General features: G+C 43.6%; 1 protein-coding gene and 1 pseudogene across 1 annotated transcript in view; both read right to left on the minus strand.

The window, feature by feature from the left end:
- The window catches only part of Ctl1 (choline transporter-like protein 1), a 764,015-nt gene that overhangs the window by 13,968 nt on the left and 726,953 nt on the right, over nt 1-23,094 (minus strand). The window lies entirely within an intron of this gene.
- On the minus strand, nt 19,393-19,512 carry LOC145405443 (5S ribosomal RNA; annotated as a pseudogene).

Raw genomic sequence — 23,094 nt, forward strand, 5'->3', positions numbered from 1 at the left:
TTATAAGCTGTTGTTAGATTAATGTGTTTTAGTAACATGTGGGGTGGACACTGCCATTTTGGGGTACAGTTTACTAAGTTTGATTTTTTCCAGACTTATTTGTGGTAGGTGGTGGCAACCATCATCCACTCACTTCATGTAGTGCTGCCTACTCCTTCCTTAGCCTTTATCATTCTTTTTCTGTGCCTGCCCTCCTCTCTTCCTATTTCTCCCATCTTTCCTGTCACTTCTTATTGCTTTTCTTTCCTTTACAGGTGGCTTTACATTGAGTGACAAGCCAAATGGTTTCCTGTAAGCCAGGAAACCATTTACAACGCAGGGTGGTAACCATATAACCAAACCATACGTGCTCCCTACGTGTCAACAAGTGGGTTGGTGGAGGGTTAGTGCCCCTCCCGTAAAATAAATAACTCAAAGTCAAATGGCCACCCCTTATGGGATTATGGTGTTTGGCAATAAATAGATAGATTTGTTATGATTTTCAGATTATATTTTTGGGTTTAGGTGAGTTATAAACTGCTTGTAGGCCTAGTTTAGCTTGTTTTAAAGCTATTTGGGGGTTTAGGCTAGCTAGAAACTTGTTTTTGGACTCATTTGGGTGGGTTTAGGACTTGGTTGGAGGGGAAACTCGGAGATCAAAAACACATCCTTATACTTTACATGTTAAATCTACCTCAAGATATGATACCCCACCTAGCGATGGGTTTTTACTTAACCAAATGCATTGTTAAACCGGGCTATGCCTGTACCTTGCTGAACGTACACCTCCCTGTACCCTCTCCCCTTCCCCCTCCCTCTGACTGTCATGGTACCATTTCTCTATCTATCTATTGCCAGTCGCCTCAATCCCGTTTGGGGTGGCCACAAACAAATCGCCTCCTAGTTGCCCTGTCCCCCGCCATTTCACTGCCCTGCTCCTAACTCACACCCCCCTTTCTCATATATGTCTCCACCCCATCCCTCCATCTCATCCTCGGCCTCCCCCTCCCTCTTCCCCCCTCCACCTCACTCACATACACTCTCTTCGTCAGTCTTTCACCCTCCATCCTCTCCACATGGCCAAACCACCTCAGTGTGTTCCTCATAACGCTTCCTATCACATCCACATCCACACCACAATGCTCCTTTATATCCTCATTCGTCAGCCTGTCTCTCCATGTGACTCCACAGGCTCCTTTTAAATAACTCAATCCCACTGCTCTCACTCTTGACTTGTGTCCTTCCAACAACGTCCAAGCTTCACTTCCATACGTTAGAGTTGGTATCACAATACTGTCATGTAATAACTATTTCACTTCCATGCTCACTTCCCTGTTTCTTATCACTGCTTTGAAAGAACCAGCAACCTTTCTTCCCTGCTGTACCCTTTCAAGCACTTCACCCTCCAAACCTCCATCCTTACTCATCACACTACCCAAGAACTTAAATGTACTCACATTTTCCAATTCCTCACCATCCAACCTCGCTGTACATTCACTGACTTCACCTCTCTCAAAGACCATCACTTTACTCTTCCCTACATTCACCTTTAGATTCCGTTTCTTACACACTCCCCCAAACTCATCTACCAAGCCTTGCAGCTCCCCTTTGTCTTCACTCCACAACACAGTATCATCTGCAAACAACAGTACAGGGAGTTTCCAAACACTATCCTCTCTCACCAGGGCCACTCCAACATCCTCTACCCTACCTTGTACCTCTTTTATTACCCCATCCATGTACAGATTGAACAACCATGGAGACATGACACATCCCTGTTTCAACCCAACTTTCAATTTAAAAAATTCACTTAGTTCACCATCCACATGCACTGCAGCCTTCGCACCATCGTACACACTCTTCACAGCATTCAACAACTTCCCATCTACTCCATATATTCTTAACACTTTCCACAATCCTTGTCTATCCACCCTGTCATATGCTTTCTCCAAATCCATGAAAGCCGCATGCAACTTCTTTCCCTTCTCTAGAAACTTTTCCACTAAAGATCTATCTATCTATCTATCTATTGCCTGACGCCTCAATCCCGTTTGGGGTGGCCACAAACAAATCGCCTCCAAGTCGCCCTGTCCCCCGCCATTTCACTGCCCTGCTCCCAACTCACACCCCCCTCTCTCATATACCTCTCCACCCCATCCCTCCATCTCATCCTCGGTCTCCCCCTCCCTCTTCCACCCTCCACCTCACTCACATACACTCTCTTTGTCAGTCTTTCACCCTCCATCCTCTCCACATGGCCAAACCACCTCAGTGTGTTCCTCACAACGCATCCTATCACATCCACATCCACACCACAACGTTCCTTTATATCCTCATTCGTCAGCCTGTCTCTCCACGTGACTCCACAGGCTCCTCTTAAATAACTCATTTCCACTGCTCTCACTCTTGACTTGTGTCCTTCCAACAATGTCCAAGCTTCACTTCCGTACGTTAGAGTTGGTATCACAATACTGTCATGTAGTAACTTTTTTACTTCCATGCTCACTTCCCTGTTTCCTATCACTGCTTTCAAGGAACCAGCAACCTTTCTTCCCTGCTGTACCCTTTCAAGCACTTCACCCTCCAAACCTCCATCCTTACTCATCACACTACCCAAATACTTAAACGTACTCACATTTTCCAATTCCTCACCATCCAACCTCGCTGTACATTCACTGACTTCACCTCTCTCAAAGACCATCACTTTACTCTTCCCTACATTCACCTTTAGGTTCCGTTTCTTACACACTCTCTCAAACTCATCCACCAAGCCTTGCAGCTCCCCTTCGTCTTCACTCAACAACACAGTATCATCTGCAAACAACAGTACAGGGAGTTTCCAAACACTATCCTCTCTCACCAGGGCCACTCCAACATCCACTACCCTACCTTGTACCTCTTTTATTACCCCATCCATGTACAGATTGAACAACCATGGAGACATGACACATCCCTGTTTCAAACAGATCTAAGAATGATTATCTGAACTACACAACCTCTTCCCTTCCTAAAGCCTCCCTGTTCTTCTCCAACTAATTTCTCTGTTCTTTCTCGAACTCTGTCAATAAGTATCCTACCATACACTTTTCTTATTATACTAAGAAGACAAATGCCCCTATGATTACCACACACTTCTTTTTCCCCTTTTCCTTTGTACAAGGGAATAATTATACCTGACTTCCAATCCTCCGGGACTCTACCTTCCTCCCAGGCCAATCTGCACATCTTCCACATCCATTCTACTACTATCCCCCATGCTTCACCATTTCACTACACACTCCATCAATTCCTGGGGCTTTCCCCAATTTAACTTTCTTCATTGCTTCCACAACTTCTATCCTACTGACTTCTTCCTGTCTTCTCACCTCCCTCCTTCTCCCAGCCATTCCCCAGCCACTTATACTCGCATTACTTCCATCCTCTATGTTCAACAATCCCTTAAAGTGTTCTCTCCATCTGCTCACTTTTTCTCCCTTCTCCACTAGTAATCTACCATTTTTATCTTTCACTCCCCTGCTAACTTCACTTCCACCCTGTCTTACTCTTTTCACCTCTTTCCAGAACATTTTCTTACAGTCCCTCCACTTTACACTCAAATTCCTTCCAAATACCTCATCCACCCTCTTCTTACTCTCTCTTACTAATCTTTTCACCTCTCTCTTTCTTTCTACATATAACTCTGTCTTCCGCCTCTCAACTTTTTCCACGCCCCTATTTCTCACCCATTCATTGTATGCTTTCTTCTTTTGTGCCACAGCCTGTCTCACCTCTTCAGTCCACCACGCTGTTCCTTGCACCCCCCTCCGTCTTCTCTTCCTTCCACACACCACATCACATGCTGCACATATTTCTTCTGTAAATATCCTACACACACCTTCCACGTCTCCCATCTGCTCCAATTCATATTTGCCCAATAGTTCCTCCACTTCTCTCTTATACTCTGCCTTTTTCTCATCCTCTTGTAACCTTTCCACTCTCCTTACAACTACTCCTTCCTCTTGTCTTTCCCTTCTTCTATTCCTCCATCTAACTTGAATCCTAATTCTGGCCACCATTTAACTGCCTCAATTAACAACTTACCACTGGGTATGACAGTAAAATATTGCCTCTTCACTATGCCAAAAGATGAATGCCTAACTCCTAGTAGGAACATATTTAGCACTGGTTTTTATTTCAAGGGTCAGGGATTCTTTAAGAAAACTGAGATGATGTAGTGATGGGCATAGTACAGTAAACTCTCAATTATCCGGCATAATTCTACCAACCCACATGCCGGATGTTGCATGGTACACCTTACCCCGATATCAGGTGTGTTGCATACCGGTGGGAATGTTCAGTCAGCGAGTATGTCAGATACTGAAGCAATATTCCTCGTAAGATACTGAAGAAGGGCCAGTGATGTGTTCCAGGTCCAAACCCAAACTCTCATATACCTTACTCACACAACAGAGACGGACACAGAAACACCATAGATAATGTTATTATCCTCATAAACAATACTACTGCTAAAAAATGGGAAATCAAATATCACAAATGAAGGAAGGCAAGGTGATGGGAGATGCAGTGTGAGGTGAGGCAGGCTGTGTGCACTAGCAGGGGTGAGAAACAGAGGAAGCGGGGAAAAGGAGGGTGACAAGCCTGGCTGCACTGTCTCAGAAAACGAGGAGAGAAATGAAGGACAGAACATAAACGAGGGAGATGGTGCTACCACCTCTCTCTCTCTCTCTCATCCTACTCCTGTCTGAATTTTCACTCTCCTTTCCTTTCCTCCTCCTACATTTTTCACATCCTTCTCTATCTCACTCTCTCTGTTTCCTCCTTTCCTCCCTCTCATACATCCTTCACATTCTCCATCTTTTTCTTCCCCTTCTTTACCTCCTTCTTCAATCTTTCCACCCTACTTAGTCTTTCTGTCTCATATTTCTTGCACCCTCTTTCCCTCCCTCAATGTCATTTTCTTCCCTCCCTCTCTCTTCTTTCCCTCTTTTTGCTTCTCAAAGCTTCTTATTTTCCCTTCTTTTCACCCTCTCTTTCTTTCCATTCCTCCCTGGTCTCTCTCTCTTTCTCCCTCTGTTCTCTCCCCCTCACTTTCTCCCTCTTTCTCTCCCCTATTTTCTTTTTCTTCCCTCTCTCTGCTTCTCACACTTTATCTCCCTCTGCTTCTCACATTTTACCTTCTCTCCCTCCCTCCCTCTTCTTAACATGTTTTCTTTCTTCCCCTCCCCCCCTCCCAGTTCCTTCTCCTTTCTCCGTTTCTCTCACTGTTTTCTTCTTTCACTTTCTTCCTTTTTCCCTCCCTCTCTCTTTTTTTTCCTCCCTCTGCTTCTTAAACCTCCCTCCTTCTTCTTCTCATACTCTTTTTTTTTTTCCTTCCCTTCCTCCCTATTCTCTCTCTCTCTCTCTCTCTCTCTCTCTCCTTCCATTTTCTTCTTTTCCCCTAACTTTCTCCCTCTCTCCCTCCATTTTCTTTTTCTTCCCTCCTCCTGCTTCTCACACTCTATCTTCTCTCCCTCCCTGCCTCTTCTTCTCTTGCTTCCTTTCATTCCCTCTCTTCCTCCCAGTTCTCTCTCCTTTCTCTACATTTCTCCCACTGTTCTCCTCTCTCCTGTAACTTCCTTCTTCTTTCCCTCCCTCTCTCTTCTTTCCCTCCCTTTGCTTCTCAACTCCCTCCCTCCTTCTTCTTATCATACACTTTTTTTTTTCCTTCCCCTCCTTCTTATTCTCTTATTCTCCTTCTGTTTTCTTCTCTTCCCCTCACTTTCTTCCTATCTTCCTCCCCCATTTCCCTTTTCTTCCTTCCCTTTGTCTTTTTTCACTCCCTCTCCTTCTGACACTTTATCATTCCTCCCTCCCTCTTCTTATACTCTCTTTCATTCCCTTCCTCCATAGTCACTCTATCCCCTTTTGGTTTCTTCACCCCTTGCATTCTCCCTCTCCCCCTCCCACATGTTCATTTTCTTCCAACCCTCTCTCTTCTTTTACTCCCTTTGTGGCTCACACCTTCTCTTCCCTCCCTCTCTCTTCTTCTTGCTCAGGAAACTTTGACCATTCGGTAGGGAGGTAACATGGTCATTTTTGCTCAGCTGGTGGGTTAGGCCTATTGCCAGCATGCAGCTCCCTCCCTCTTCTTCTTGCCCAAGTGACTTACACCATTCAGTAGAGAGGCAGACAGTCAATTATGCTCTGCTGGTAAGTTAGGGTCTTTTACCAGCGCGTGGTGGAGACAGACGACCACTTTCACTCAGCTGGTGGGAGGGAGGAGAGATGCGAGGGGATGGAGGGAAGTCAAGGAGAGCCACATGCACCACCATATCCGTGTTCGGACATGCACAATTAAAACTTAGGGGGCAGTGGAGTGTTCAGATTAGCAAAGAGACAACCGTTCCGACTGTGGGAGTGTTCCCCAATTTCTTTTACTCGGTCTAGAGAATTATAGGTTATTGATGCGCCGGATATTGGAGTATGGGTCCCCCAATCGGCTACCTATTCAGCGTCAAGCCAGATGATGTGTTACTATCCGTCTTGACCCTCTATCCTAAAAGCTTTCCTCCAATACTACCCATGATTAAAAGATTAAAATTAAGCATGAAATACAATAGTGTACTGATATAGTACATACAGTATAGTAATACAGTAGATGATATAGTACATACAGTACAGTAATACAGCACACAAAATAATCATATTGTATTCACCTTGTGTTGGTAATGACAGGTGGTAGATAAGCACAGATACGTCCGCACTATACAACAGTCAGGGCACTAGGGAACACAGCACCGAAGGGCCACAACATTAGTCACAGCACTAAAGCAATGAGCGAAGCATGGGAAGCCACAGACTAAGTCACACTTATATGGTTTAGCCACCGCGTGAGTCGCAAGAGCAGAACGCACAGATAGATCCTCACTGTACGGTGTTCAAGGGAGAGACAGAGAGCGACAGTAGGCTTGGCGCAACAGATGTGTGGCTCCCACTATGCACTGTGACTGACTGGCGCATTGCGAGTTCTGCCTGTGCACTGATTGGGTCTCGTGTCTAAGTTGGATGGCCGATTGCTTCCTGTGTCTGAGTCGGAGAGTCGATTGCTTCCTGTGTCTAAGCTGAAGGGCCAATTGCTTCCCGTTTCTGAGCCAGATATTGCATAATTTTGCCAGACGTTGCTTTATTTGATGGACATTGTTTCAATACAGCTGCGCAAAAAGAGCCGGATATTGTGCAGGGCCAAATACTGTATTGTGATGATGGATAATTGAGAGTTTATCCTACCAGCATATATACTGTGTATATACAGACATTTACACACACACATATATATATATATATCTATATATATATATATATAAGTAATCCCTGTACTATCCAGACGCCCACCATCCAGACTCCCCACTTACCGGTCATTGCGGGCCTGGACCCTCGGGGTGGGGTGGGGGGGGGGTGAATTTCTTCCCACCCGCAATTTGAAATTGGTGCACAGCGCCGAACAGCTGTGTTTATGCATGGCCCCTTCACCCCTTCCTTCCTCCCCCTTCACCAGTTACTGCCTAACCACCATCGTAAGTAGATGCTCATTGCAACGGATGCCACATGTGCTCGCTTTTGTGAATAAACGGCAATATGTCACCACTAGACCACATGGGAATTTACAGTGTTGTGCAGTGTTAAGAAATCAGAATGTATGGTGCAAAGGATTAAGTGTGGAGTGCAAAGTGGTGGTTGAAACTGGCGTGACGCAATTAAGAACAGAATGTGCAGTGTTAAACAATTACAACTCACAGTGCAAAGAATTAAGTGTAGCACAACACTGGATTACCATACGTGCTTCAAGAGCATTTTCACCACTGCCACAGCCTTAGAGGAGGCGGCCACAGATGTGCTATAAGTACCCTGTACACTGCTAAATATTTTCCATACTCACTTTTAATTCCTCATTCTCTGGTTCCTTTTCATTTATTTCATGTTTTATGTCCACTACTGGTGTGAATAGGATCTTAAATAGGTGCTATGCATGTCCGGTAGGGAGTTATTTAGGTGGCTTTCAAAGTTAGGCTGGGTTAGGGTCCATAAGTACCAGTCCAGGAGGCAGGGGCCCACTATCCAGACAAACCCACTTCCCGGACATGCCTTTGGGTCTATTACATCGGACAGTGGAGGGATTACTGTATATTTATATATATATATATGTATATGTATATATATATATATATATATATATATATATATATATATATATACCTGTATATATACGATAAACTCCCGATTATCCATTTCGGCACTACCCGGCATACGACATTATTCGGTGTAGCTAATGGCTGAATCAAAATTGTATCTGGCAGAAAGCATAAGATCTTTGACACTGCATGGCATGAATGAGCCTTTCTTCTAACTAAAAGTACATTATTATCCTACATGAGACAGTTGTTGTCATCAAATATCCAGCCACAATCACAAGAAAAGAAAAGAAATCTATCTATCTATCTATCTTTCTATTGCCAGACGCCTCAATCCCGTTTGGGGTGGCCACAAACAAATCGCCTCCAAGTCGCCCTGTCCCCCGCCATTTCACTGCCCTGCTCCCAACTCACACACCCCTCTCTCATATACCTCTCCACCCCATCCCTCCATCTCATCCTCAGCCTCCCTCTCCCTCTTCCCCCCTCCACCTCACTCACATACACTCTCTTCGTCAGTCTTTCACCCTCCATCCTCTCCACATGGCCAAACCACCTCAGTGTGTTCCTCATAACGCTTCCTATCACATCCACATCCACACCACAATGCTCCTTTATATCCTCATTCGTCAGCCTGTCTCTCCATGTGACTCCACAGGCTCCTCTTAAATAACTCATTTCCACTGCTCTCACTCTTGACTTGTGTCCTTCCAACAACGTCCAAGCTTCACTTCCGTACGTTAGTTGGTATCACAATACTGTCATGTAGTAACTTTTTCACTTCCATGCTCACTTCCCTGTTTCTTATCACTGCTTTGAAAGAACCAGCAACCTTTCTTCCCTGCTGTACCCTTTCAAGCACTTCACCCTCCAAACCTCCATCCTTACTCATCACACTACCCAAGTACTTAAATGTACTCACATTTTCCAATTCCTCACCATCCAACCTCGCTGTACATTCACTGACTTCACCTCTCTCAAAGACCATCACTTTACTCTTCCCTACATTCACCTTTAGATTCTGTTTCTTACACACTCTCCCAAACTCATGCACCAAGCCTAGCAGCTCCCCTTTGTCTTCACTCAACAACACAGTATCATCTCCAAACAACAGTACAGGGAGTTTCCAAACATTATCCTCTCTCACCAGGGCCACTCCAACATCCACTACCCTACCTTGTACCTCTTTTATTACCCCATCCATATACAGATTGAACAGCCATGGAGACATGACACATCCCTGTTTCAACCCAACTTTCAAAGAGAAAAATTCACTTAGTTCACCATCCACACGCGCTGCAGCCTTCGCACCATCGTACATACTCTTCACAGCATTCAACAGTTCCCATCTACTCCATATATTCTTAACACTTTCCACACTCCTTGTCTATCCACCTGTCATATGCTTTCTCCAAATCCATGAAAGCCGCATACAACTTCTTTCCCTTCTCTAGAAACTTTTCCACTAAAGATCTAAGAATGAATATCTGATCTACACGACCTCTTCCCTTCCTAAAGCCTCCCTGTTCTTCTCCAACTAATTTCTCTGTTCTTTCTCTAACTCTGTCAATAAGTATCCTACAATACACTTTTCCTATTATACTAAGAAGACAAATGCCCCTATGATTACCACACACTTCTTTTTCCCCTTTTCCTTTGTACAAGGGAATAATTATACCTGACTTCCAATCCTCCGGGACTCTACCTTCCTCCCAGGTCAATCTGCACATCTTCCACATCCATTCTACTACTATCTCTCCCCCATGCTTCACCATTTCACCACACACTCCATCAATTCCTGGGGCTTTCCCCAATTTAACTTTCTTCATTGCTTCCACAACTTCTATCCTACTGATTTCTTCCTGTCTTCTCACCTCCCTCCTTCTCCCAGCCATTCCCCAGCCACTTATACTCGCATTACTTCCATCCTCTACGTTCAACAATTCCTTAAAATGTTCTCTCCATCTGCTCACTTTTTCTCCCTTCTCCACTAGTAATCTACCATTTTTATCTTTCACTCCCCTGCTAACTTCACTTCCACCCTGTCTTACTCTTTTCACCTCTTTCCAGAACATTTTCTTACAGTCCCTCCACTTTACACTCAAATTCCTTCCAAATTCCTCATCCACTCTCTTCTTACTCTCTCTTACTAATCTTTTCACCTCCCTCTTTTTTTCTACATATAACTCTCTCTTCCGCCTCTCAACTTCTTCCACGCCTCTATTTCTCATCCTTTCATTGTATGCTTTCTTCTTTTGTGCCACAGCCTGTTTCACCTCTTCAATCCACCACGCTGTTCCTTGCACCCCCCTCCGTCTTCTCTTCCTTCCACACACCACATCACATGCTGCACATATTTCTTCTGTAAATATCCTACACACACCTTCCACGTCTCCCATCTGCTCCAATTCATATTTGCCCAATCGTTCCTCCACTTCTCTCTTATACAGAAAAAGAATGGGGTTATATTGTACATGTACTGTAATATGTAAGAGGTGAAGTGCTGTGGGAGGGAGAGAGGGAGGACTGACGGTTGGTACGCCTAACAGCTCACGGGGTGTTTGGTGGTGGGTAGGGAGGGGCGATGCAGTGGTTGGGAGTAGAAGAGTTTTGACTGGCTAATGCAGTGGAGGGTGAATTCTAATGCAGAGGTTTCATTGGCTGGCAGCAAGAACGTGGATGTTCTCTTACTCACCATTGTATTCCTCTACTGCTGTGGTACTGATTTTCAAACAAATCTACACTGCACTCTATCTCTCTTCCAAAAAATTATTATTATTAAATGGGAATATTGCAATGGGTTTCCCTCCAAAACCTGGCTGGCCTTCTAGTGCTGCTGTGGCTTTTTTGACATGTCATACTGTGCCCTCCCCCCACTCTCCTCTCATCTCTGGTGCGCACAACTTACAGTGTTCTGAAGTGTTCATTACTGCACTGTCCAAATGACTGCTGGATTTTGCTAAGGCACCGATGAAAGTGTATTGGAAAGGGAAGTCGATTAAACTGTGTAACTAAACAAGAAGAGTTGATAAAAATGTGTTTATTTTACAAAGCAAAATCTAAAGGTGGATGTAGGGAAGAGTAAAGTGATGGTCTTTGAGAGAGGTGAAGTTAGTGAATGTACAGCGAGGTTGGATGGTGAGGAATTGGAAAATGGGAGTACGTTTAAGTACTTGGGTAGTGTGATGAGTAAGGATGGAGGTTTGGAGGGTGAAGTGCTTGAAAGGGTACAGCAGGGAAGAAAGGTTGCTGGTTCTTTGAAAGCAGTGATAAGAAACACGGAAGTGAGCATGGAAGTGAAAAAGTTACTATATGACAGTATTGTGATACCAACTCTAACGTACGGAAGTGAAGCTTGGACATTGTTGGAAGGGCACAAGTCAAGAGTGAGAGCAGTGGAAATGAGTTATTTAAGAGGAGCCTGTGGAGTCATGTGGAGAGACAGGCTGACGAATGAGGATATAAAGAAGCGTTGTGGTGTGGATGTGGATGTAATAGGAAGCATTATGAGGAACACACTGAGGTGGTTTGGCCATGTGGAGAGGATGGAGGGTGAAAGACTGACGAAGAGAGTGTATGTGAGTGAGGTGGAGGGGGGAAGAGGGAGGGGGAGGCCGAGGATGAGATGGAGGGATGGGATGGAGAGGTATATGAGAGAGGGGGGTGTCAGTTGGGAACAGGGCAGTGAAATGGCGGGGGACAGGGCGACTTGGAGGTGATTTGTTTGTGGCCACCCCAAACGGGATTCAGGCGTCTGGCAATAGATAGATAGATAGATAGATAGAAAATAATTAAGATACAAAGCAATTATTAACAAAATATATAAAATCATTTAGACAACCGCTTCTTCCCAAGTGAAGTTTTACCTTGCTACTAAGAGACGAAAGTTTTGTTGTGTTCTGCGTGGCAGAGTGCTATAATTTCGATCAAAGAAAGTACGTGATCATGTACATAATATAGTACAGTAGTGAAGCACACTTCATTTTCATGTTTCTTTTGTTGTTGTTGTTGTTTTTTGATGTTTTGATTGTTGGGTGTTATTGTACAGTATTCACCAATAGTGTCTACATCACCACCAGCATCGTCATCATCACCACCACCATCAACGTGAAATGTGTTTCTGTACATAACATTACAGCGCTCCCTTAATATCCATGGGGATTAGGTAACAGAGACACTCACGTATGTTAAAAATCCGCGGATATCTGCTGCCCCCTTTAAAGACGCCCCTAGATCCCCCATTTCCCTATATAAATAAAGAAAAACCGTATATGCAAGTTTACAACCACTTACAACAAAACCACTAAAAAGGTTAAAAATAACGAATACTACTGGACAGCCTCTTTTGATTACTCGTCCCAGCTCCCTCCTCTAACCTCCACATCATCGACACTGCCGACTACAAAAACAAATGTTCCATGAGTAACAGCACCCCCCATTTCCTATGTACTGTACATGTATTCTCCAGGATGAATATCTGCCAAATCTTGACTTCTGAAGATATCTTAACCCTTTGGCTGCAGCAGCCGTGATGGCAATGTACTGACTCACTGTGGAGAAATAAGAAAAAAATTGTGTGTTTTCAACTCATGTTTTAACCCACTTATTGTTAATCTTGTGAGCTAAAATTTTTGTCAGACAAACACTTATCGCTAATCTTGAGAGCTAAAATTTTTGTCAGACAGACAAACACTTATCGCTAATCTTGAGAGCTAAAATTTTTGCCAGACAAACATCAATCTTTCTACTATCGTTTGCAACAAACTGCATGTCTGTAGGCACTCCAAGCACGGAGAACAATTTGAGAGAATAAGAGGTGTGTTTTGACTGTCTGACGTAGGAAATAGCCCAGGGAAGCGGAAATTTCCACCAAAGTACAAGATTTTTTCCACACAAAATAGGATTACAGCCACATTACCTCATCACAGTAATTGCAATAATAATAAAAATAAAACACTTCTAGCAAGTCTCCTATGATACTGTTACAATATTTCAGTGTTTACATTAGACTTTAGCGAAACAGTAATGATGTGAGGAAAATCATTACAAACTTTATTAAACTTCATAAATAACTTTTATTACCACTTACTTTTATAAAGCTTACTGATATAATGTCATGAGTAATTTCATAGCATTGCTGCACAGTTTGCAACCGCAAAAATGTTCGCTAGCTGAAGCACTTAGCATCATGATTTCTTTGATTATTGCAAAAATATCACTAAATCTATCTATCTATCTATCTAACTATTGCCAGACACCGTAATCCCATAAGAGGAGACCACAAACAAATCGCTTTCATGTCACTCTGTCCCCCGCCATTTCACTGCCCAGCTCCCAGCTCACACCTCATCTCTCATATACCTCTCCACTCCATCCCTCCATCTCATTTTTGGCCTCCCTCTCCCCCTCCCCCCCTCATTCACCTCACTCACATACACTCTCCTCATCAGTTTCTCACTCTCCATCCTCTCCACATGGCCAAACCACATTAATGTGTTTCTCCTAACACTTCCTATCACATCCACATCCACACCACAACACTCCTTCACTTCCTCATTTGTCAGTCTGTCTCTCCATGTGACTCCACATGCTCCTCTCAAATAACTCATTTCCACTGCTCTCACTCTTGACTTCTGTCCCTCCAACAAAGTTCGAGCTTCACTTCCATACGTTAGAGTTGGTATCACAATACTGTCATGAAGTAGCTTTTTCACTTCCATGCTCACTTCCCTGTTTCTTATCACTGCTTTCAAGAAACCTGCAACCTTTCTTCCCTGCTGTACCCTTTCAAGCACTTCACCCCCTAAACTTCCATCCTTAGTCATCACACTACCCAAGCACTTAAACGCACTCACATTCTCCATTTCCTTCCCATCCAATCTCACTGTACATTCACTGACTTCACTTCTCTCGAGGATCATAACTTTAGATTCCGTTTTTACACACACTCCCAAATTCATCCACCAAGCCTTGCAGCTCCCCTTCGTCTTCACTTAACAACATAGTATCATCTCCAAACAACAGCACAGGTAGTTTCCAAACATTGCCCTTTCTCACTAGGGCCGCTCCAACAGCCACTGTCCTAACTTGTATCTCATTTACAATCCCATCCATATACAGACTGAACAACCATGGAGACATGACACATCCCTGTTTCAATCCAACCTTCAAACAGAAAAATTCACTCAGTTCACCATCCACATGCACTGCAGCCTTCGCACCCTCATACGTACGCTTCATGGCCTTCAACGACTTCCCATCTACTCCATATATTCTTAATACTTTCCACAATCCTTGTCTATCCACCCTGTCATATGCTTTCTCCAAATCCATGATGGCTGCATACAACTTCTTTCCCTTCTCTAGAAACACTTCCACTAAAGATCTAAGGATGAATATCTGACCTACACAACCTCTTCCCTTTGTAAAACCTTCCTGTTCTTCTCCAACTAATTCCTCTATTATTTCCCTAACTCTGTCAATAAGCATCCTACCATATACTTTTTATATTGCATTAAGAAGGCAAATCCCCCTATGATTACCACACACTTCTTTTTCCCCCTTTTCCTTTGTACAGGGGAATAATTATACCTGATTTCCAATCCTCCTAGACTCTACCTTCCTCCCAGGCCAATCTGCACATCTTCCACATCCATTCTGTTACTATGTCTCCCCCATGCTTCAGCATTTCACAACACACTCCATCAATTCCTGGGCTTTCCCCATTTTAACTGTCTTCATTGCTTCCACAACCTCCATCCTACTGATTTCTTCCTCTCTTCTCACAGTCATTCCCCAGTCACTTATACTTGCATTACTTTCATTCTCTATGTTCAACAATTCATTAAAGTGTTCTCTCCATCTGATCACTTTTTCTCCCTTCTCCATTAGTAATCTACCATTTTTATCTTTCACTCCCCAACAAACTTCTTTGGCTAACCAGAAAATAATCTATCTGACTGCTATTTCCCCCAGACTCATACGTAATTAACCTACTGTCTCTTTTCCTAAAATATGTGTTGCACACAATCATGTCCGTTGCCTCCCCAAACTCGAGTATCGTTTCCCATTCTGCATTCCTTAGACCATACGCACATCCCCCATGCACTCCTTCAAAACCTTATGCTGCTTCACCTACATGACCATTTAAGTCCCCTCCCAAAATCACTATCTCATCATCCCGCATACCACCCACTACACGTATTAAATCATCCCAAAATCTATCTTTCTCTGATTCATGCAATCCTGCCTGTGAAGCATATGCCGATATAATCGCAGCTATCTTTCTTCCCAACAGAATTTTCACTACCAATATCCTATTGCTTACTCTCAAAACATTCATAACATATTCCACCCATTTCTCCGCAACCATCACACCAACACCATATCCGTCTGTCCCCCCCTGCCAAAACAACTTATAGCAACAGTCCTTCCCAACAAGCATTCTGGCTGATCCCCCCCTGTACCGGACTTCCTGCAAACACGCCACATCCACCCACCTCCTACTGAATGCCTCAGTGACTTCCCCAGCTCTTCCCCTCAAACTTCCCACATTCCATGAACCCACCCTCATCCCCATGGGTGATTTACTGTCCTCAGGCTTGCTTTGAAACTTATTTTGTTTTGTCATCTTCAGTATTAATAATAGGGGACAGACACAGCACAGGTCCCACTCACTGCACAGTCCCAGGTCCAAGCAATGGATCTGGGACCCCTAGCCCACCAGCTTACCAGTGGCTGTGGTAGTGGCCTCGGGGCACCCTGCCAGGACAGCTGCAGGGACACCCTCCAAGCGCGTCTTGGCACTGCAACTATCCCGCCATTATACACCCACTGATAGGGCAGCCTCCTGGGGCGCTACTCCCAGGTTCGGGCCCCTCTCTATTGGGCGGAAGCGGCAGCCTGGGAACTGCAATGCCCTGTACCCTCTAGCACAGGCCCAAGCCCCATCTCACCCTGGACCCACGATCTATGTTGGCGGAACCCACGCCACGCCTCCCCCCAGAAGTCCGCCACTAGGTAGCGGGGGCAAAGTTTTCTGGCCGCATGCCCTTGCTGGCGCCAACCCCTGTAACGTAGTGGGATACGTTGTGAAATGTAAAGTGCATGTGGTGTAGTGCATAGATAGTTGGAGGAAATGTTTGGGAGAGTATGCTGGTCTACTCTCCATGTTACTGTCACACTGAAAAGGTCAGCAAAGGGGGATGGTTAGATAGCTTGTGAAACAGGAGCTCCAGCTCTCCCTATCACCAGCATTCCCATTCCCCTCGGAAGTACTACCCTGTTCGGCCCGTGCTACGGCCTCCCCCTATCCCCAGGGGGGGAGGAATATTTATCTATCCCTCACCTACCATATCAAAGCACATACAGTGTGAAAGATCAGGCAGGCACTGGTCTCGAACCGAGCAACAGCTTATCGGTTGTTGCTGGTTCTTGTGTCAAAATGCCATATTTATACATCAAAACACACAGAGGAATATCCAAAGTAATGCTAAACACCAAGAAAACCATTAAAAAAAAACACTGAAAACCAAAAAACACCCGACTTGTGCATGACTGTATGTACACATGATCAAAAAAGTATCGAGCAGGAGGGGTACAATGATAACTGAGATGATCAATATTGCATGTGTAGTCCTTGGAAAATAATTGATTATCATCTGAATATGCATCCAGTAACAATATCAACCATCAAATGTCACAAGGGCCCTATCTATAATATACTTACGTAAGCATGTTTAACAACACAGGAGAAAACTCATCAAATGTTTCTACAGTCTATCATCCATGGCCTCTAATTGTTTAGGGCCAAATGTGCACTGCTACTATTTTTTATCGTGTGTACAGTACCCCTCCTAATTTTGGCACAGTTTTCAGGTCAATCTACCATAGCTAGACATCAGAACACACATAGGAATATCCAAAGTAATGCAAAACACAAAGAAAACCACGAAAAAAAAAACGACTGAAAACCAAAAAACACCCGACCTATACACGACTGTATGTACAGTACCCTTCCTAATTTTGGCACTGTTTTCAGGTCAATCTGCCATATTTACATATCAAAACACACATGATTATCCATATTAATGCTGAACATAATGGCAACAATGCATAAACAACAAAAATCCAACAAAAATCCAAAACTAACAAGGGTTTGAAAATCTGTTGTCTGTGATGACTGATTGCTCCCAGGGCTCAAAAAAAAAAAAATTTCATGGCCAAATATGCCACCATATATTAGTTATATTGAATATAAATCGTATACCATCAACTTCGCTGGTGTTTTTATTATAAGCTAATACATAAAACTGACAAGTAAGCGTAAGCAATTCAAGCAAGAACAAAGTGTCCAAGAGTAAAACTTACCTTCATATAATTTCCCAACATACTAATTCAAAATTTTGCCAGCATCTTCCAAGAGTTAAGCATATATCTAGATACAGAATTTCATGAGCTTTCTCGTGGACACCACGGAATTTCCACATGATCAACAGTAGTCGAAAAAAATGCAAAAAACGTTGAAAACTCAAGAGTCAAGGGAGTAAAGACTGAGGGAGTGAGGGGGGGAGCTGGGAGGGTATGGAAGAGGGAAGGAGGGGAGGGGAGGCAAGGCTGTGGACAGGATTCTCCCTCTTCTGTCAATGGGCAGACAGGTGCTTTTGTTGTACATTTACTCGTGGCTTGAGGTCTGTTAGACGCTGAGCAGCCATGCGGAAACACAATGTCTCGAGACCGGGGGACTTTCGACTATCGATAGAGAGGTGGACAGCCGCTGTCACCAAACATGCACTCGTGGGTTGTGGTCTGTGTTTGACTGAAGTGGCGGTTGGGAAAGATTTAGTCCACATGGTCGTGCTATATTAGACATTCGGTGGGGAATGCACATGGACGTTTTGACACTGCTTGCGGGTTACAGTCATATTACTCAGGTGGTAGAGGTTCGTCGGGAGTGATAGGACGAGCGCTTGCTTTTGACCATTCAGTACAGGGTCAGACAGACATTTGAGCTCTAGTTGTGGGTTACAGACTACTTTCCACTCATGGCTCGAGCCCAGCAGGCCACAATACCAAATGTTTGGACATATCAGCTGGCCGGCCAAAGTTCCCGGGCACTTTTACATACAAGTAATAATAGCAAGGAAATTCAGATAATGGTTTAATAGAGCCAAGGCCCAGCATCCAGATACTGAACACATTTGGATAATTGAGGGATCACTGTATATATATATATATATATATATATACTGTACAGTGTATATATATATGTGTGTGTGTACATATATATACTGTATATATATATATATATATATATATATATATATATATATATATATAATCCCTCCACTATCCAACAAAATAGAGCCAAAGGCATGTCCGGAGAGTGGTCCCATCTGGATAGTGGGCTCCAGCCTCCTAGACTTGTACTTAAGGACCCTAACCCCGCCTAACTTTGAAAGCCACCTAAATAACTCCCTACCAGACATGCATACCACCTACAGTATTTAAACCAATTTAAGACCCTATTCACACCAATAATGGACATAAAGCATGAAATAAATGAAAAGGAACCAGAGAATGAGGAATTAGAAGTGGTTATGGAAAATATTTAAAAGTGTACAGGGAACTTACAGCACGTCTGTGGCTGCCTTCTTTAAGGCTTTGGAAGTGGTGAAAATGCTCTTGAAGCATGTACAGTAATCCAATGTTGTGCTGCACTTACAGTAATTCTTTGCACTGTGAGTTATAATTGCTTAACACTGCACATTCTGCTCTTAATTGCACCACGCCAGTTTCAACCGCCAGTTTCCACTCCACAGTTAATCTCTTGCACTCTAAATTCTTGTTTCTTAACACTGCACAACACTGTACAATCTTGTGTGGTCAAGTGGCGAGGCACTGCAGTTTACTCACTGTTTATTCACAAAAATGAGTGCATACGGCATCCATTGAGATAACTATCTACTCGTGATGGAAGTTAGGTGGTAACTGGTGGTGAGGGAGGAGCAGGGTTGCCAGATCGGAACTTGGCCACATTACCACACTCCTCAATTTTCATTACCAAATTTAACTTTTCATTACCTAATTCGTAGAGCAAGCATTTATTCTTCACTAATTTTATATATTCATTCATTCATTCATTGCCAGACGCCATGTATCCCAAACGGGGTGGCCAAGGGCTTAGAGTTAATTGTTTTACAGGGAGGGGCACTAATCCTCCACCAACCCCACTTGACACGTAGGGATGCCAACAGCATCTGGTGTTCCCAGGCAGTCACCCATCCAAGTACTAACCAGACCCAACGTTGCTTAACTTCGCTGATTGGACGGTAAGCGGTGTACTCAACGTGGTATACTAATTTTATATACCAGTGGAATATTAATCACTCTCCTTATAATTAACAGCAGGTTGATTATTTTCACGCTATGTAGGCTAGCAGATTAATCAGAGAGAGCAGACAATACACCATCTCCATCCTGTGTATCCTCATACATATGACAAATCTGTTTGGTAATGGATTACGCTATTCTGATTCATTACCAAAAGAATTTTTCATTACCAGATCGGCCCACATTTGGTAGTAAAAAATACCAAATGGCAACCTGAGGGGGAGGATGGAAGGGGTGAAGGGGCCATGTGTGAGACACAGCTAGCCTGTTCGGCGCCGCGCGGCAATTTTAAATTACGGGTGGGAAAAAATTCGGATTTGGGAGGATTTTTTTCTATTTTTGGTAATTTTTGGGTTCCTAAGGTCCAGGCCCACAATGTGTGGTAAGTGGGGAGTCCGGATAGTGGGCATCTGGATAGTACAGAGATTACTGTATATATATACAGGAAGCTCGTCCCTAATGCGTGGGTTTCATTCCAACCGTGGCGCATTCAGCGCAAAACTGCATTAAGTTTTAACTACTCTTTATTTTGCTCCCTAGACCCCCTAAATGTGGCATTTTGCTGTTATCTGCCATTAGGAATCAATATGAAGCACTTTACCAGTATGTGGTTACAAGGTTTATTTAATGTTATAACTTACAAATACAGTACTGCACAGCAAAACTTCAACATACAAATACGTAAACACAAGGCAACATTCCGACACTGATTGGTTTCAGGACAATTCGCTGTCATTAATGAAGATAGCTATGGGTGACACTAGAATATAATTAAAATAATAATATTAATAAATTAATAATAAGTATATTCATGGAATGAGGGGGAATCATCCATGGTGTGAATTGTCCTGACGGGGAATCGTCCATGTTTTGACGGGGAATTGTCTGACGGCGAATTGACTTGATGGCGAATTTTCTCAAACCTATTCCGACACCTATCATGTAAACTGGTTATAAGACTTTATTTATTGCTTTAACATTATTTAATAGTACTTTACCTTGCTCACAAACTTACCAGAACAGTAATGTAAATATTTAACTTATAAATACAGTACTAAGGAAAAGCAGTGCAGAAAATCACATGATCACGTAATCAAAACAAACCGTGCATGCTGTGCTGACGTTCAAAGGTTTGGCATTTCAAAGGCCTCTCCTGTAAATTTATAGTTTTCGTAATGGTTCTTAATCTTACGTCGTTTTATACGTATCCCAGCACTTACCATGTATAACTGCGAGCGCGTTCGGCGAGATCAGGTTTGGGGCGAGCTTACTGTATATCCAGTATATATATACAGGTATAGTATATCGTTTTTTGTTTCGCTTTGTTTTGTTTCTAAAGACTCCAACATGCTTGCATGCGTCGGCCTTGGTTACCTAATGGCGGCTTTCCACACTGCACGATCCATCGCAGCCTCCCTGTTCAGTCCCTTAACCCTACGGTCACACTTAGTGACCTCGTCCCATGATTTCTCGGTCTATCCCTCATAACCCCACCCCCAATATTAACACTTCTCACCCTCCTCACCCAATTATCATCCCCCATCCTCTCCACATGTCCAAACCATCTCAATCTACCTCTCCTCATCATAACACCAATACACTCCAGTCCCATCCTACCTCTCAACTCTTCCATCGTAAACCCAGCCCCCCCAGACTTTGCACGTAGGGACGCACTACACATCCAACTAATCATTGTCATTTCTGTACATCTGAGCTAGCTAATATCCTCCTCCTTTACTGCCCAGGTCTTACTACCATACAGCATTACACTCCTAACACATGCCACATGAAAAAACCCATTAGCACGTAGGGAGAGCCCTCTCAATGTCAGAAGAGGAAAGAGCTCCCTGAACTTCTTCCAACCACTTCTCACCCTAGCCACAGAGCTAGCTCCAGCCCCACCTCCAGCACACAACATGTCTTCCATATAACAAAATTCTTCCACACACGCGAGAGATTCACCAGCAAGTTCAATCCTTTCACGCCTCACAATCTCCACCTCCTCTCCCCGACACACCAAACACATAAAATCAGCATTATCTTGCAGCCTACCTCTGATAACACTACATATCTTGTGCACCCATCTATCACAAACATCGCACAAGATAGAATTACTTCCCATGCCCTTGTGGCAAACTGCACATGGCCACTCTCCCTCGTTTTTGACAGTACCGCCACCAACCCTAGATATCATCACTTTTGTTTTATCTGCATTTACCCTTAAGCCTTTGTGCCCCATACCATCTCTCTACTTCCTAAACCTTTCCCCTGCCTCCCTTTCGTTCTCTGCAATCAAGACCAAATCATAAGCATACAACATCTCCCACGGGAGTCTGTTTCTAATGTCATGTGAGAGGGCTTCAAGTACCATGATAAACAACATGGGACTCAAAACTATCCCCTGATGCACACCAACATTCACAGAAAACTCATCACTCAAATCTACATTCACTCTTACCTGGGTGCGAGCACCCACATACATAGCCATAACCACCTTAACCAGCCACTCCTCCAAGCCAATCTTTCTCATTGCCCACTTCACCACCTCTCTAGGGATTCTGTCAAAGGCCTTTTCCAAATCAACAAAAACAAAATACAGATCCCCTCTCCTATTAATATATTTTTCCTGAAGCTGAAGACCAATGAATATGACATCAGTGGTCCCCCTACCTGGCATAAACCCAAACTGTTATCTCATCAGTATTCACTCTTACTCTAATCAAACCTTCTAAAACTCTCTCCATTACCTTCATTATCTGATCTAAAAGCTTTATACCTCTATAATTTCCTCTTTCCAGGGCATCACCCTTCCCATTTATACATATTTACAATTACACTCTTCAGCCAGTCATCTGGGACAACACACTTATAAATAATCCTATTTATCAGGTCAATGACTAACATCACCCCTATACCGCTTGAGGCCTTCAACATTTCGGCAGTCAACCCAGACACATCTGCTGCCTTCCCCACCTTTATCCTGCCTATTGCCTCACTCACAGTAGCAGCATCAAAGGCCAAGGGCCAAACACTGGATCTGCTGGCTCCAAACCTTCCCTGTCCCAGTCAAACTCCTCATTCAACAACCGGCTACAATGCTCTCTCCATGCATCTTTAATATCCTCACTGTTCACCACTACTCTAACTTCATCAGTGTTCACACACTACTCACCTATAATATCCCGATTATCCCTCTTCATCTGATTTGCCATCTTAAATATCATATTTTTCTTTTCCCCATGATTTAGGTTATCAAGTAAATGTCTCTGTGATTCAGACCTCGCCCTGTATGCCTCTCTTCTAGCCCTACGCTTGGCAGCCAAGTATTCCTCCTTGCTACCACCCTTCTTCCATTCCTGGAAGGCCTTCTTTTCTCCTTAACTGCAGCTTCTACACCCTCATCCCACCACCAAGTTACTTTATGTCTTGGTGGTCCTCTTGTCCAACCACATGTTACATCAGTAACTCTCAAGAGATTGTTCTTGAGGACTCTGTACTGTTCATTAACGCCTCTGTCTACAGTTCCCTTTTCAGCCATCACTCTCCTCATATAGAT

This window comes from Coenobita brevimanus, chromosome 66 (assembly GCF_032717465.1).
Source record: "Coenobita brevimanus isolate Jiangsu-jjx chromosome 66, ASM3271746v2, whole genome shotgun sequence".
Lineage (NCBI taxonomy): Eukaryota > Metazoa > Arthropoda > Malacostraca > Decapoda > Coenobitidae > Coenobita > Coenobita brevimanus.